At 39.8% G+C, this 11,145-nt stretch overlaps 1 protein-coding gene across 1 annotated transcript in view; it reads right to left on the reverse strand.

The window, feature by feature from the left end:
* Window positions 1–11,145, reverse strand: part of CTNNA3 (catenin alpha 3) — a gene marked incomplete at its 3' end in the record, with an annotated part of 1,162,049 nt that overhangs the window by 141,430 nt on the left and 1,009,474 nt on the right. The window lies entirely within an intron of this gene.

Raw genomic sequence — 11,145 nt, forward strand, 5'->3', positions numbered from 1 at the left:
AGAGCTCCAATAGCACATAGAAGCAACACACCCAGCTAAAGTCTATATACCATGCCAACTTTCCTAGAGATGACCATGTGTCATTGACCAATGAGATGATGCATGTGAAAATCATCAAGAAAAGATGCTAAAAAACTATTATATGGAATGGGGGTGGGATGGATGCTGCTCAGATAGTTTGCTTCCACCATTTTGCTTTTTCTCCCCTTCCCTATGGCCTGGAATTTAAACATGACTACTTGGGCAGCCATATTTTAAGCTGTTGGAGAAATCCAAAAGAATCATAGCATGCTTTACATATATATATATATATATGGATAGTACTGAACCTTATATGTACTATGCTTTTTTTTTTTAAATAGTGTTAATTTTGTATATTTCAGAGACTATTGAACTATTCTTTTTATTTTTTATATGTTTTTATTGATTTCACAGAGGAAGGGAGAGAGAGATAGAATCATCAATGATGAGAATTATTGATCAGCTGCCTCCTGAATCCCCCCTACTGGGGATCGAGCCCGAAACTGGGGCATGTGCCCTGATGGGGAATCAAACCTTGACCTCCTGGTTCATCAATGCTCAACCACTGAGCCATACCAGCTGGGCTACTCTGATATTTTAATGCCATCAACCATCTATTTTCAAATTTATTATAATAAGAAAAAATAAACCAGTACATTGTTTAAGTCACTGTTTTGAGAATGTCAGTAATAACATTGAAGTGCATTTTCTAACTGAAAAACCTCTTCTACCCCTATTCCTACTGCTCAAAGGAAGAGAATATGAGTATGTACCTATTTACAAGGTTGAGGAATCCTATATAATAAAAGGCTAATGTGCAAACTGTCCTAATGGCCGAACGACTGGTCGCTATGACGCACACTGACCACCAGGGGGCAGACACTCAACGCAGGAGCTGCCCGCTACTGGTCAGTGTGCTCCCACAGGGGAAGCACCACTCAGCCAGAAGCCGGTCTCACAGCTGGCAAGTGCAGCAGTGGTGGTGGGAGCCTCTCCTGCCTCTGCAGCAGTGTTAAGGATGTCCAACTGCTAGCTTAGGCCCACACTTAGGCCCAGTTTTGGCCCAATCCCCGCAGGCAAGGCAGGGGATCAGGCCGAAACCGACAGTCCAAGATCCCCTGAGAGGCTTGCGCCGCCACAGCTGTGCTTGCCAGTAGTGAGCCCAGGGTCTGGTGCCTGTCTGTCTGTGCTTGCCAGTAGTGAGCCCAGGGTCTGGTGCCTGTCTGTCAGGTGAGTGGCACGCACGCTGTGGGAGTGCTCCTGTGTTGAGCGTCTGCCCCCTGGTGGTCAATGCACATCACAGTGACCAGTTGACCAGTCATTACTCTTTTGGTCATTCGGTCATTTTAGGCTTTTATTTATATAGATGGGCAGAAAACCTGCCTGACCTTTGCCTTGAAAGAAGCATTAACTTTATTATACTGGACAGTGGGGAAAAAAAAAATCTGACTTTTGCCAAAAAGAGACAAAACCTCTTTCTAGTCTGTTTAGTAAATAAACATCCTTGAAAAGGTAGTCCAGGATTAAAGTTCAGTTTGAGGAGGTTAGGTAGCTGAAATTTGAGACACTACCAGAAAAGAGGGAACTATGCAGAGAGAGTTCTAGAAATCTCCAAAGGAGCTACCTTGAGTGTTTATTCAATGCTATTCTTTAAGTTAAGAGAAAAGACACCACACGAACTTGCAAGAAACAATTCTCAGAGAAAGAATTGTCTCAGAGCTCCCTGGGAACTATGCAGGGTCATGGAGGGAGCACCTTAGGTCTGAATCTTTGGAAAGGGACCTCCAATCTTTACTTCACATTGAATATTGTTAACTATACCTCACCAGCTCTACTTTAGTGTCAACCTTAGGAAAAGAGATTATTGTCAAAACACGGAGACTTAAGTTAAAGAGAAAGTACACTAGGCACTTGTCAAAAATGGCAAACAGGTTTTATTTGTGCTACTATAGTAAGGGAGAGAGACCTCAGTATAGAACTGAACTCAACTTCTCTGGAAAAAAAAAGGAGGAGAGGAAATATATATATATATGATGTTTTTATTGATTTTTAGAGAGCTAGGAAGGGAGAAGGATAGAAGTTAGAAACATTGATAAGAGAGAAATAGCATTGATCAGCTGCCTCCTGAACATCCCCTACTGAGGATTGAACTCGGGCATGTGCCCTGTTCAGAAATCAAACCAGTGACCTTTTGGTTTATGGGTTGATGCTCAGCCGCTGAGCAACACCAGCTGGGCAAAGGGGAGAGTTTTAAGTGCTGGGCTGAGAGAGTGGAAAAGGAGTGCAGGATATTAGTCAATGTAATTAGGCCATCTGTGTTTGCTAATTGGTTATGATTAAGAGGCCTCCACCTCCTCACTGAGGGAGAGAGGCGTGCTATCTTTCTTGATGATTACATTTCATAGAGATGGTTCACAGGTCCTTAAGAAAGGCATGCCTGGGTTGTAAAACTGTCTGAAGGCTGTGAGAAAGTGTATACGTCAGAGGGCCAGAAACAATTTACAATGGCAGGTTTTCTAAAGTAAAGAAAAGGGAGGGCAAGGGTCTGAAATCAGGAGGATCTCTGTCCAGAGTTGAGTCAAGCTGAGGGGAATGTTAATGTTGTCTGGGTCCCTTATGCTGAGTGGCTCATCTCACTGGATGGAGGACTCCTGAGGGAACTGTGAGAGAGCAGGAAGCTGCTTTCCAAAACTCACGTCTCCCACAGCCCCAGTAGCAGCCTGGCATGAGCTCTCCAAATCCCCTCTCCTGTCTTATCACTTCCATCTCCTAAAGTCTGAGCCCTCACGTTGTCGTTCCAAAACAACCCACCATAATTACCTAACTGAAGCCAGACAGGATCACACAAAAGCCAGAACATAGTGGGCAATGAGTACCTGGTAACTTCTGCTCTCAAAACTGCAGCACAGCCTATGAGATAAGAGACCACATGACTGGGTTTCTTGTAATATTGCTAATGTATCTTTTTTATGATGTATGAGGTAAAAATAATCCCAGCAGCAGTAAGAACAAAATAAAGCTAATATCTCTGTAAATTAACCTGCCACATTTAGCATCTATTCTTTCCATTTAAACCAAATGTATGTTATCATCAAATGTTACATTTAAGATCTCTTTCAACGTGTTGTCTGTGCACTCAATGTGTGCACAAAACACTCTGAGGAGCCTTCATTTACCCCGATGCATGCTGCTTCCATCAGCTTACCTCCAGTGTGCTTCAATTAGTTCATCATCATTATTTTCAACCAGATTTTGGGATTAAAAGAAACGAGGTGAAACTGAGCAGAGCCCTTATCTGACCAATTCAAATTATTGGAGACATGGGAATCATTATATTTTATAAAATGTTTTCTAACTAAGTCAGAAATTCGGAGTCATTATAATTGTACAAATCTAATAACACTGGGGGCACTTTCTGGACCTAGTCGTGGGGAGGGTAGCCCCAACTAGAGCAGTGAAGCCGTTCTCAGCCATAGAGAGAGGTCATATTTGGAGGAAGTGAGATAGCTGGATTTCTGGGGCACTGTACCAGGGAGGAGGAAGCTACACAGAGAAAGAGCTCCATAAATCTCAAGCAAGTCCCCTTGAGTCCTGGGGACTAGAAACAAACATGAAAATAGGCATAAGCATACAAAAGTCAGGAGTATATGTGCACTTGGAGTAATCATGGACAACTGTGGTCCCTCAGTTACAAGCATCTTGGTTGCTGTGTTTTTGTTTGGGTTGGTTTTGTTTAAATTTAGTATTGACAGTTTTGCTTTCTGAATCTCAATGAATAGGGGGGAAAAAAACATGAAAAACATGCTGACCACCTTCTATGTGCAAACCTTGGTATGTCCGAAATAATTCTGTCATTTCAAAGGATACACAATCCTATAGAATAAAAGCATAATATGCAAATTGACCAAACGGCGGAAGGACTGGTCACTATGATGTGCACTGACCACCAGGGGCAGACGCTCAACTCAGGAGCTGCCCCCTGGTGGTCACTGCGCTCCCACAGCGGGAGAGCCGCTCAGCCAGAAGCCAGGCTCAGCTGGGGAGCCCAGCAGAGGTGGTGGTGGGAGCCTCTCCCGCCTCCGCTGCAGGGGGTGGTAAGGGGCTAGGGGTCCTGGACTGCGGGAGGGATGTCTGCCTGCCGCTTACACAAGCGGGCACGGCCAGGCTGAGGAACCACCCCCCCATGCCCCCAGTGCACGAATCTCATGCACTCGGCCTCCAGGAGAAAATAACAATAAAGGTGAATTGTTAATGTTTTGTCTGCAGAAAAACAATGTGTCTTTTTGTTTTAAATAACTGTTATCAATGAAGACAATAAAGCAGCAGTTCTCAACCTGTGGGTCGCGACCCCTTTGGCGGTCGAACGACCCTTTCACAGGGGTCACCTAAGACCATCGTGCATATCAGATATTTACATTACGATTCATAACAGTAGCAACATGACAGTTATGAAGTAGCAACAAAACTAATTTTATGGTTGGGTCACAACATGAGGAACTGTATTTATAGGGCCAGAAGGTTGAGAACCACTGCAATAAAGGATTGTTCTAAGGAAGATCTTCACCTGCCCTAAATCTACTCTGCAAGCAAAGATGAATACAATGAGTTCATTCAGCTCCAGGGATAAAGAATGACTCCTTAACTGAGATGTTTAGCCACAAAAACCACCAGAGAGTGTCCAAATGGGGTCCTTCTACTAGAGATCATTAATCCCAGGTCTGACTACAATCTGTTTCAGATACTTACATGCTCATTTAAAAAAAAAAATGAGACACCAGTATAGTTGGTGAGACAAAAAGAACAATGCAATGTCTATTGTTGAAGATTTTCAGATTGAAGTTCTCATTTTAGTCGAAGAAAGGGATTTATTTAACAGCCAAAATCCCACTCAGTCATGCATGAGAAGAGTCACCCTTATAAAATGTCTGAAGAAGCTGATTACTCCATTTTAAATGCCTGCATTGCTTAAAGTAATGGATTCAAACTTTGGAGAACTAAGTTAGAATTCTGTAAAATGAAAAACCTCAATCCAACTAATCGAAATATAGAGTGGCCTTTATAATTTAAAAAGTAATACTAGGATATGAATGACTATATTGCAATTCACAGTGTTTTACCGTGCAATACAGAATGATTTAAAAGATCTTTTCAACATTTAGAAGAGACTGTTGCCAATGGAAGAAATGGGTAAAGTAAAAGAAATTGATACTTGATCAGCCTATTATTTCTCACTATTTTCTTACTTGGTGCTCATCGTTCCTTAAGTACATTCTTAAGTAGATGACCAACAGAAGTTTCTCACAAGGCAGATGATGCTAGCTTACATCTTGGCTTCCCTACAGCTTGGCTTCCATCTATGAGGTTGGTATAAAGGGCAAATTCATATCTAAAGAGTGTACTAAATAATGTAGTAAATATTCTCTTCAGAGTTCAATTCACAGAAAAGTACAGGGGCATAAAGCACTAGTCATACAAAAAGTAATGTAAGTAACTCAAATGTAGCTTAAATTATAGGAACACAGCACATCGAAGGATTGAAAGTATAAATTATCACTATGAATAAAAACTAACTGTAACAGTCATTAGTTGATATGTATCTTGAATTAATAAAGAAATATTTATATATCTACTTTAAATTTAGAGGTAGGGGGCTGTTGAAGTTATTTTATGTATGTGTATATTCTTAGTCTCTATTATCTCCCTTTTGGCTAAAAATAAATAGAAAAATATTATTTTATTCTTTGGTTCATTCAATGAATAAGTTTACAAAATAGAATTATTTTCAACATGTGTATATTGATTCATAGAGAAAAAATATGTGGGCAGAGAGTTCTTTAGATTTTAATTCTGTCACAATTACTTATATGTGCAAATACATAGAAAAGTTTAGTTACACAGTGAGGCAGCTAATTGTGTTGAAAATACAACGGCACGCTCACAAAGATCATCACGCCCATAGGGTGTACACTCCTGTTTCAGAACTATTTTTAGGCCCTCAGGCACTTCAGCCACCTCTTCACTCTCAGAAAACAATGTCAAAATCCAGCCAACCACCACTGATTTCAAAGCCACAAAACTGAATGTGATTGCAAAGGGATGGTAAGAAATTAAAAGTTTAAATGCTAGCCATTGTAAAAGTGACAAATGGGAAGGCTCCTGCCATCAATTCACTATGTACACCGTGAATAATGGCATTACATAGGAATTGATGTTCTTCCCAGTAGGAAAACACTCACTGCAAGCCTAAAGCTTGATGAGAAAATTTACTTTCGATTCTCATTCTTGTTAAAAAAAAAAACAACAAAAAAAACAATGCTCGGTACATTTAAACTGAGACCCTGAAGTCACAACGGTTTATCTAACACCCATGCTAAAATAGACATATTAAAATGTTGCAAACCTAAAGAATTCAAGAAGGTTCTTCAGAGGCAAGAAAGAAACCTGAAATTTATCTACACGTGTGGCATATTCTTAATAATTCTGGTTCAAACTTTGCACTCTAGAGTCAATTATCTTACCAATTTCCCTTTGAAAATATTTTCTCTAATCTTATTCAACCCTTTGAAAGTCCTCAAGGAAAACACTTAGGACCCTATATTGAAATTAAAAAAAACCAAAAACTTCTTTGTGCATATTGATGTTTTTTAAAAAAAGGTGAAGAGAATTGTGTTTAGCTTTTAAATCTAAATTAGCTGAAAACTTTAACAAGAAGAATTTGCTACATTTTACATTTTTAAGCATCAATTTATAGGTGCTATGGTTTTCTTTCATTTTATTGTTTCTCTTGGTGGTTCTGATCACCAATTCCAGTACTGGGAAGACTGGGACTTTCCCCACACCACCACCAAGTCATTCTTGGACAGCAGCTGGATGCCGGAAATTCAATTTGAGCACGATCCTCCTGGAGAGTACATCGGATGTCGTAGGTGAAGGGCTCGGTCCCACAAGACTGCCCCCACTTCAGAATCCAAACACAAGTTCAAGTTGTCACCTGTGCTCCAGACCAACTGACTATAACACAGAGGTTCCCACAACTCTGGCTCGGGTTTAATTAATTTGCTACAATAGTTCACAGAGCTCAGAGGAACATTTTACTTCCTAGATTTAATTTTTATAACTCACGAAGAGCCTGATGGAAGATGTTTAGGGCAAGGTATGGGGTCAGGGTGCGGGGCTTGCAGAACCTCTCCAGGCACCACTTCCTCCACAGCTCCATGCGCCAACCAAACTGAAAGCTCCCCAAACCCAGTCCTTTGGGGTTTGTATGGAGCTCATTATGTAGGCAGGATTGATTAAATCCTTGGCTTTGGCAAATGAACTCCATCTTCAGTTATCCTCCCTTCCCTGGAGGTTGGGGGTGAAGGAAACTGAAAATTCCAAGTCTAATCACACTTTGGTTCTCCTGGCAAACTCCTCATCCTTAGGTTCCCTAAGGGCTTTCCAAAAGCCTCTCCCGCTTCCTCCACCCCCCGCATGAACATAACAAAAGACATCTTTATGGCTCTTACCACAGGAAACTCCAAGTGTTTTGGGAGCTGTGAGCCAGGAATCATGGATGGAGACCAAATATATATGAGAAATATAATTTGGTCATTGGAATAACCAAATGCATATTTTTTTCTAAGTCACAATATCACATTTACCTTGCACTGTAAGATTTTCCATCCCAAAACACTTCTGATCACAACAATGTTTCATAATTTTGATCTTTATGCCTGGTTTGGTTATTATTAATCAATTGATGAAAGAGATCCCATAGTTACTAGGTCAGGAAAAAAGATTTGAAAATATGGAAAAGGAGATAGTTCCAATAAGAGCATGTCAATAGTAGGAGTTTAAGACCATGTTCTCAGCCAGCCATTCACCCAACATTGGCATTGCACACGCCAATGAAATTTCAAGTGTGATCTCTCTCAGCAGATGTGCATCTGAGGGATGAAGATCAATAATGAGAGTAAGAGTTTCTTTGTGAGCCAACTAGGAGTCACACAGTATACTGAGTGCTTTCAACATATTGCACTTGCTCTTTATAATAACGTTGTGAGGTAAGCATGTTTATTCCCATTGTATAAGTGACAAGCCAAGGCTTAGATCATTTTCCCAAGTTATAAAGCTAGTAAGTAGCAAAGCTGTCACCAAACCTAAGACCGCATGCCCAATGTTTCAAAAGGCCAAAACTCAAATCATCAGAGTTTGGAGTAAGAAAAGTTTATGGATCTAGATGGCACCAGCTGAGAAGACGGGAGACCTAATTTTCAAATCTATCTTGTTTGACATAATTAAGTGAAGCTATCACAAGAAACATATCATTCTTTTTTAAAAATATGTTTGTATGGATTTTAGAGAGAGATGAAGGGAAAGGGAGAGAAAAACATTAATGAGAGAGAACCGGTGACCTCCGGGCTGATGGAATGATGCTTAACCAACCGAGCCACACTGACCAGGGTGAAACACATGCATTCTTTTTTTTAATATATATATATTGGTTTCAGAGAGGAAGGGAAAGGGAGAGAGAAAGAGATAGAAACATCAACGATGAGAAAGAATCAATGATGGGCTGCTTCCTGCACACTCCCTACTGGGGATCGAGCCCACAGCCTGGGCTTGTGCTGTGACTGGGAGTCAAATTGTGACCTTCTGGTTCATACGTCAATGCTCAAGCACTGAGCCACACTGGCCAGGCCAAAAAAAACATGCATTCTTAATTGAACAGTTATTAATTGAGAGCAAGTGACTCACAGGAAATGCAATAAGAAATAAGAAGTAAAACAGAAACTATTAAGAAAACAATATTTTTAAAATTACATTAATTTCAAAGCTAGTGACAAAAAAATGGTACTGATATAATCAATATTTAAATCAAACTAATCTCTATATTACAAACATAAAACTGATCGTTATATCTAAGAAATCTTTTATCAAGTCAGCAGGGATCTTGGGTTTTCCAATTTTGATTTTCTCCTTTGACAAGATAAAAATAAAAATTGGAAAACAGAAATAAAGAGAAGCTAAAATGAAAACATAGATGAAGACAGTAAAGGAAAGATAACTAAACTCAGCCAAGATAGATCATCTTGTCCTGCTTGATTTCTTAATGCCAGAGTTCCCTTTATCTCACAGATAATACCATAGGCAACTTCCTGTCAGGTGAGTGCAATCTAACATCCCAACTCTTATCTTTTTCTCTAGTGAAAAGGGGATTGAAAATAGCAGTGCTTGGAAGAGTCACAATCTATTTAATCTTATAACTAGTCCAGCTCTGGTTTTAGGTTAATTCTGGTAACTGGACTTCCGGTTTACCTGTGAGATTAATGCATCACTTTATACTTCATTTCAATTACTTGGATTCTTCATTGTCAGAGTTCTATGGTGGATCTCTTGTTCATTACATTGGTCCTTTACTGGATCTGGCTTGTTGTAATTCCTAGAATCTCACCCTTGAAATATAGCGAAATGGCCAAAGCCTTGCAGACATCCCTCATGCTGATTGTCCATTTGACTTCATAGTTAATATTACATGCACCAATAATGCCAATGATGATGCATACCTACTACTTATCCATAATATACTTGTGGGTCTTGGTTGACACTAACTGCTTGCATAAATTGCCACCTATTAACATGTCACCACAGGCTCAAGAAACACACCTCCCCTTGCATGAATGGCTTTCTTGACTTAAAACAGGGGTGGGGAATTTGGACCTGCAGGGCCATGTAAGACCTGTGGAATCATTTGGTCTGGCCCTGCTAAGGCCTTTGGGGTGTGTTAACTAAATGTTTAACCAAATATAGCCCGCTAACTTTTAAGTTAATGGTTTGTATGGCCAGTGAATGATGTTATAAATATCCAAATGGCCCTTGGCAGACAAAAGGTTCCCTAGCCCCGACATATAACATTGGTTGTTATATCTGTTTTTCCAAACACAAAGACTTAATAACATCCAAAAAGTCATGTCTAGTAAAAAGTTTCAACTCCATTAGGGGATTTTTCCATTGCAGATAACAATGGAAAATGGCCAGTTCCAGAGATAAAATTTAGATCCAGAGAGACTGAGTGACCCCGGGGACACACAGCAAGTCCCTTATATAATTACACCTAGAAACTTAGAATCTATACTCTAAATTTTCCAACCTTCTTTACAATTAATTTTTTATAATTTATTATTTTATTGACTTTAGAGCGGGAGGAAGGGACAGAGAGAGAGAGAGAGAAATATCAATGAGAGAGAAATATCGATAGACTACCCCCCCTATTGGGGATCAAGCCCAAAACCTGGGCATATACCCTGAATGGAAATAGAACCAGCCACCTCACAGGGCATAGGATGACCCTAAACCAACTGAGCCACGCCACCCAGGGTTACAATGTATTTTTAATAGGATATTAGAGCTAATGCTAACAGGAATCAACTTCGGAAATAGACCTTCGCCATCGAAATGGACTCCAGATATGTTTATAACAGGCAAGCGGAAAAACATGAAATGCCATTGAGTATGACTTCTGAGTCCCCTCAGAGTCTTATCTGTTCTCATAGTTATTGTCAGGGATGCTTTTCTGAAACAAACATGCTCATTGATGAGTTAAAAATTGATGAAACAAGACAGTAAAACCAGTCTCCTTTGAGGAAATAACACCTCAGCAACCATCAAACTCCTTATGCCCTCATTTTAATATATTATGCTATCAAAACTATATACATCCTGAAAGTTTACTAAATGCAAATAAAGTCATCTAGTTGCCACACTGTAACTTGAGATAATAAGAGACTTAAAAATAAATTCGGTGGAAGCAAAACATGATATTTTTGGATGTCAGAGGCTACTTTGACTAAGCTCATTTCAAGTGCTAGCATCAGCAAAATTAAGCTATTAAATTTACAAAAAAAGAGAGTATTGTTATGTCCAAGAAGAAAGAGAACTAATTGGGTATTCATATGCCTTCTAGGCTGTCTATCTTCAATGTGTGGCTCATCAGTAGTTATTACTAAAGTTTGCAGGAAGAATAGACATAGCAAATTGCATTTCTAGACTTCTCTTTATGCCAAATGTTTGAGGTCAGCTTCCTTTCTGAGTTGCAAATAAAATCTTAGCACATAGACGTGAACACACAGACATTAAAATGCA

This window comes from Myotis davidii, unplaced genomic scaffold (assembly GCF_000327345.1).
Source record: "Myotis davidii unplaced genomic scaffold, ASM32734v1 scaffold134, whole genome shotgun sequence".
Classification (NCBI taxonomy): domain Eukaryota; kingdom Metazoa; phylum Chordata; class Mammalia; order Chiroptera; family Vespertilionidae; genus Myotis; species Myotis davidii.